The sequence below is a fragment of the Mustela nivalis genome (genome assembly GCF_964662115.1).
Source record: "Mustela nivalis genome assembly, chromosome: 11".
Lineage (NCBI taxonomy): Eukaryota > Metazoa > Chordata > Mammalia > Carnivora > Mustelidae > Mustela > Mustela nivalis.
Window position 1 is genome coordinate 73,372,682 of NC_139030.1, and position 6,800 is coordinate 73,379,481.

The 6,800-nt window shown below is 45.4% G+C and overlaps 1 long non-coding RNA gene across 1 annotated transcript; it reads right to left on the reverse strand.

Annotated features, from left to right (window-relative positions):
- Positions 1 to 528: 528 nt before the first annotated feature.
- On the reverse strand, positions 529 to 3,175 carry LOC309844074. The gene is made up of 4 exons (XR_014300486.1): positions 3,084 to 3,175; positions 2,823 to 3,007; positions 2,548 to 2,685; positions 529 to 2,051 (listed from the first exon to the last, which is right to left on the reverse strand). It is a non-coding gene; the product is annotated as an uncharacterized lncRNA (long non-coding RNA).
- Positions 3,176 to 6,800: the final 3,625 nt, after the last annotated feature.

Genomic DNA, 6,800 nt, shown 5'->3' on the forward strand with positions numbered 1-6,800 from the left:
ATGCAATGTTAAGGACCTTCAGTGCAGGTGACGTGTCTCAGATTTTCTCTGGACTCCCAATCTATCGATCCAGGTGTTAGTTTCTATTCAAAAATAAGCTTTTTGCAACCAAACAGAGTACAACCACACAGTAGAATCCCTTCAGCAATAAAAAAGAATGACACATGCTACAACTTGACCAACCTCGAAAACATGATGTTAATGAAATAAAAAGACAGAAAATAACTCTACAGATTATATTTTCCCCTTACAGGAAATGTCTGCAAAAGACAAATCTCCAGGGACCGAGGCAGACCAGTGGTTGCCCAGGGGAGGAGTGAACGTGTGAATTAACTGGGAGGGGTTAAGAGGAAGCTTTGTGAGGGCTGGAAATGTTCTAAAACAGAATTGTGCTGGTAGCTCCATGATTCCATAAATCTAAGTGCTATTAAATTTGCACTGATGTATATGCAAAATATCAAATTTTTATGATATGTAAATTATAAATCAATAAAGCTATGCAAACATACACACATACATGCACACACATATTTACTTATTTAGCTATTGAATAAGCAGAAGTTGACATTGAATCTGAGGGGAAGAAATAGTAAGCCCTTGCAACCAGCTTTGCCAAAGGGAGGAAAAGGTCTGATTCCAGGTGATGGAACAGACCAGTTTATAGGTGTAAAAACTCCCTGAAGGAAAATTAAGGCAATTAATTCATTATAGAGAATTAAAATGCCCCTTGGGAAGGGTGAGGACCATAATGCTTCGATTCTGTAATCATCCAACAAGCTTCAATCTGCCGTTCAGTGTTGGACTGACATCTAGCAGGAAGGCTGGTTCTTTCCTCAGGCAAATTCCATCAAGCACAATAGGTAAATTCATCCTCATCCTGATACAATAATTTCCTTGTGAATTTGGATTCGAAGAGCTAGTTTTCTTAAGGCTCACATATCTTTGTATTTGGGGTTTGAATTTTAAATACATTAATTAAATTTCCCATTCTGTCCCTTTGGAACAGATACCATTGTCCCCAAGCAGATGAAAAATAGTGCAAAAGTGACACCAATGAACAATCTGCTTAATTTTTCTTGCTTCCCCTTCCCACCCTCATGTCTGCGTACCAGGGAAGAGAAACAGAATTCAACACAAAGCATCCAAAGACCTTTCTTCTGAGCTCCTGGGACTTCGAGCCAAGTCCCAGTAATGAACTCAACACTGAAGATACTCAAATCCATGCAAGGGGCTCAATGGGAAGGAAAACTAGCAACAGGCAGAGACCCTGCTCTCCAGGAATTACCACAACTCAGTGTATTTCAAGAAAAGAGCATGAATTAATTCAAGGATTTCAAATCCATCTTCCCTGCAAGCTCTTAGGAGGTTTACCCAACAAAGGGACAACCAGGATTCCATCATCTTGCTGTTGACTGTACAACTGTTCCTCATAAAAGCTGATAAGATGTGGCTACCCCATGGTTGGCATCATCTGTGGGAAGTGAGCAAGACATTGCAGCAGGTGCAGTTCAGCCCATCACGAGATCCCTGGTTTAGCTGTGAATATGAGTCCTGAAGTGACACAAAGGGGAAGGAAGCTAGAGCCATGGGGCTCAGGTCCCGTGAGATGGCTGGGTCACCCACGGGACGGCCATGTGGAGACACTTGTTGAGGAAGGGAAGGCTGTGAGCTGGAAGGCCATAGGGTGCCCGGGGGTTAGACAATGTGATGCACCAGCACATTCTGGCTGATGGCAGTGCCAGGAAGTAAACCAGCCAGCCTGCAGTATTATGGTAAAGCTGGACATCACATGGGAGATTTCAACCCATATGGGGAGAAAATACACTTGTTGTTTTGTTCACAACCCAAAAACAGCCTATGTAATTAAGAGATGAGTTTGTGGGGTTTTGTCCTAGAGTCAAAGAGCATAATAAATCAAATGGGAAGGAACCATGAGGCCAAATGTCTCCATGCTTGTCAGAGAGAGGCGTGCATGGTGATGAGACAGCACTGTGGTCTTTCATCTTTCAATTCTGTTCAGATCTTCAGGAAGTAAGTCAACTAGAAAAAAACTTTTAAAAATATCTGTATATGCATTAGAAAGGCAAGTGTAAATCCTCCCAAGTACGATTTTTGTTCTTCCTATTTTAACAATTACACTTATTAAATATAAAACCAAATATAAAACCAAATATAAAACCAAATATAAAAGTTAACATCAGGATATGAAGAAAGAATTCCAACACATTGCTTTTCCATTTCTCCACCCAACAGTGTACACCTCCCTCTTAGCCCAGCACTGGGGGAAAAAAAAAAAAAAAAAAAAAAAAAAAAAAAGGATATGAGGCCACCAGGTCCTCTTGGGGTATTTGAAGGGTCTGCAGGCTTAGAAATCACCCCCTAACCTGGACTTCAATTTCCACCTGTTCTCCTTAGCAGTGACCCTGTCCTCCCCTACCCCCATCAATGCTCTGTTTTTAAGAGTCAAACATCCCCATAACATGCAAGCCTACAGAGGTTCAGGCTAAAGCCACATTCTGTGACACAGAAATGGTCATCTCTACTTACCCGACCTCCCGGTTGTGGTTGAGATAGATGTCAAGCCAACAAAATGATTTTGAATGTGAAACTCCTCCTCATTCTTTATTGCTACAGTGCTCCTTTCATTGATTTTAAGGTGCTTAAAGGGAGGTGCAGGAGCTCCTACTGGGATGCACAGACAAGGGGATGGGACTGTCACTGCAGCTGGACCATGTTCACAAGATGCAAAGGCCAGTGGGGTCCTCAGACATGAGGCCCCAACATGCTCTTACTACAACCCATTGATTAAATGGAGTTCTTACCTTTAGACTGAGGGCCCCAGGCTTTGCCCCACATTTCCATGGTGTGTTCCTTTGTCCTGTGCATCTGTTCAAGTTCTTACACACTAACCCAGCTGGGGCTGCTGAATAATACTTGCTTGACATGATCACTGCTGTGAAGCCAACGTTCAAAAAGGAAGAGCTAGGAATCCTGTGGGCACACATTTCTGAAATGCCATAGTGACAAAATTAGACATGTTTCTTCATTGCAAGACTTTACTCGGGAACCTTGTATTTGCTCACCTTTTTTCAAATTCCCAGTGGAACTCTGCCAGGGCTCTTCCCAACTGTGCTTGGTGCCTCCCCCTTCTGCTTCGTGTGGGGTGTCAGATCTGCACCTTTGCTGTACTTTGGGAAGCCTGCTTTCCAGGAGTTTGCAAGTCAGATAATCAACAAAAAGCAAAGTCAAGAGGTGCCTGGGTGGCTCGGTGGGTTAAGCCTCTGCCTTCGGCTCAGGTCATGATCTCAGGGTCCTGGGATTCGAGCCCTGCATTGGGCTCTCTGCTCAGCAGGGAGCCTGCTTCCTCCTCTCTCTCTGCCTGCCTCTCTGCCTACTTGTGATCTCTTGGTCAAATAAATAAATAAAATCTTAAAAAAAAAAAAAAAAGCAATGTCAAATGCTTTGTGTGTCAGGTGGCAATCCACTCAAAAATTTTATTTTTTAAAATATTTTATTTATTTATTTGACTCAGAGAGAGAGAGAGAGAGAGAGAGAGCACAAGCAGGGGGAGCAGCAGGCAGAGAGAGAGGGAGAAGAAGACTCCCCGAGGAGCTCCCCGATGCGGGGCTCCATCCCAGGACCCTGGGATCATGTCCTAAGCTGAAGGCAGACGCTTAACCAACTGAGCCACCCAAACACCTCTCAAAAATATTATTAATGCCATATGCTTTGTATCGTCTCTGAAACCTGGTATCGACTCCCTACTTCAAGAACACTTGGATTCACAACAGCCACATTTCAGATGCTCACAAGTCACTTGGGGCCAGTGCACCGGGCGGGGCCAGATAACTGAGATAAGAAGGTCTGGTCTGGATCCTCAGAAGTGAGAACACAGAGGGCTTTGTGACCTTTAATTGAGGCATAGATTCTTTGCGACCTTTTATTGAGGCATAGATTCTGAAGGCTCTTGTCCCCCCCACCCCCCCTTCCTCACGAATCCTGTTCTACTACATTTCCTCTAGTGGCTGAGGGTGAAAATGTTTACCACTACTTGCCTCAAAGGAATTTCGAAAGAAAAAAAAAAAAGCTTCTGTTGAGCATTCTCAGCCCATCCGTCCATCAGAGGCGGCCACAGTAAAACCAGACCCAAGTGCTGTTTTTTGCTTTAGCTGGGACAGGAATATGTAATCTGCTTCGGCAACAGGTGCAAAGTTGGCTTCACAGATGCAGGCTGAGAAGGAAAACAAACACGGGAGAGAAAAGAAAGAGTGTGGAACTCTGAATCAGACTTATCTTCAGGACGCACTGAGTTGTCTGAGGGGAGAAGCTGTCCACCTTTATTTTTAACAAAGAAAGTTCAATTGTTAATCATCTTGTGAAACGTGAAAACCAACCTGGTAAACTATGACACTTTTTAAAGGGCAAGAAAATAACTTGTGTAGACACTACAAGCCAGGAAAAAAAAAAAAAGCAGAAATGTTCCTTTTCTCTAAAAGGAAAATATCTAAAGAAAAACAAACAAACAAACAAACAAAACAAAAACAAACAAACAACAACAACAACAAAAAAAACCCAGCCTCATTATCAGCTCTCAATAGAGGATTAACAGGCACTGAACAGAGAAGCTTCTGGAAGGAAGGCCGGCATTCCAGAGAAGCTCATCAGGTTTTTGAAAGGAAGAATTCATCCCCACTGAATTCCCACCCTCTTGTCTATAAAATAGGAAAGATTACACACACAGATCTGATGGCTTGGGTCTGGATTTTCAAAGAGATAGTTAAAAGGGCTGGAGTTTGGGGTGCCCGGAACGGGGAGTGATGGGGAGAAGAGGGTGGGTGGGGGCAGGGATGGGGGTGGTTTCGGTTAGTTGTAGGTGAAGTCACCTTGTCTTACACCGTTCTTTCCCTTGCAGCAGCCTGAAGACTGGGGTCCATGACTCTTTCCTGTAGGGTTTTCTGTCACCCTCAACTCAGCAGGTGGGAGGGGACTAGGATATCCTAGCCTTAGCAAAATCAAACATCCAAGCTATCACTTAAGTTTTCTGCTGCAGAAGACTTTTCAGCCACCAAATGACTAGAATTAAGGAAAAAGGATCCCCACGGCCCTATAAAACCCATCATGAAAATGCTGTTTCTTAAAGACTGGAAAAGTCCTTAGGCCATCCAGTTGGAAGGGGGTGGGGGTGATGTTGCCTTCAGCATTGCTTTACCGACACTCAGGGATGAAAGTTATTGTGGGTCATCCCTTTCTCTGGTTGTGGGCTTTGTTGGGATAATGGGTTAAAAAAAAAGAAAGAAATCCACCGTGCTGTGGGACCTCGCCTACGCATCTGATGAGCCTGGGTATGATGAGTTTCCCGGGGCTGCCATGATAAATCACCACAAATTGGGTGTCTTAAAACAACAGAAATTATTCTCTCACAGTTCTGGAGGCCAGAAATCCAAAATCAAGGTGTGGGCAGGCGTGGTTCCTTCCAGATTCTCCGAGGAAGCATCTGGAAGCATCTAGGCGGTTCCCAGCTTCTGGGGGATGCCAGCAATCCTTGGTGCCCCATGGCTTACAGACCCATCACTGCAATCTTGTCTGTATGCCCGGTGTCCTCCCAGGGCCTTCTTATAAGGACACAAGGCATTGGGTTTTGGGCCCGTCCTAAATCCAGGACAATCTTCCTTAAGGAATTATATCCACAAAGACCCCCCCCCCTCCCCCAAATAAGGTCACATTCTGAGGTTCCCAGGTAGACAGGCCTTTTGGAGGGAGCACGAATCAGCCCCATCCGTCATAATTCTCCTACAAGATGGAACTTTCCTAAGCTTCTTTTTTTTTTTTTTTTAAAGATTTTATTTATTTATTTGACAGAGAGAAATTACAAGGACACTGAGAGGCAGGCAGAGAGAGAGAGAAGGAAGCAGGCTCCCTGCTGAGCAGAGAGCCCAATGCGGGACTCGATCCCAGGAACCTGAGATCATGACCTGAGCCGAAGGCAGCAGCTTAACCCACTGAGCCACCCAGGTGCCCCCTTTCCTAAGCTTCTAATTGCTGCTTTTTTTTTTTTTAATCACTGCAGATATTGTCACTTTGACAAGAAAAAGGCTTTGGTAAACTCGCTGCATTGAATACATACTGCCCATGGCTCTCAGATGAACTTGGGAATGAATGGGAGGCTAACTGTTCTGTACTGTGTCTGTCGTACAAGCATTGAGCGAGGGCCTGGGAGATGGGGAACGAAGAGAGAGCCAACCTCTGCTTGTTCTCCGAGGGAGGAAGAGGAGGAGGAGAGCAGCCTGGGCCAGGCAGGCCTGTGCTCAGAGGTCCTAGGAAGCAGGAGAGGACATGGACACCAGAAGGCTTCTCAGAGACAGGACCCGGATCACACCACCCTGGAACCACCCCCATCCCCACCCCCAGGGGCACGAGACTGACAATTAGGACATGGCCTTCTAACGAGGATAGGTTCTGCGGCACAGGGCTTCTGTTTTGGTGAGGGCACACAAGCTCGAACACGGAGAGGAATCTGCTAAAACAGAGTACAGACTCAAAGCCACTAAGTGTGCTCCTCCACCTCCCCCCAGGGGAAGGCCAGGCTGCTCCCTCATCCCTCAACTTCAGTCTGAAGACTGTCAGATGTTCGCTGGTTCAGGCCACTCGTGCCCATTGCCTGGCTTTGCAGCTTCATGGAGCCTGCTGGAAGCTTCAGGACCTGGTAACTGAATACGAAAAGGAAGGGGTAAAAGGCATAAGAACATGGAGAAGCCTCCTCCCCCAGCTTCACCCCCCTTCGAGGGGGCATTAAGGAACTA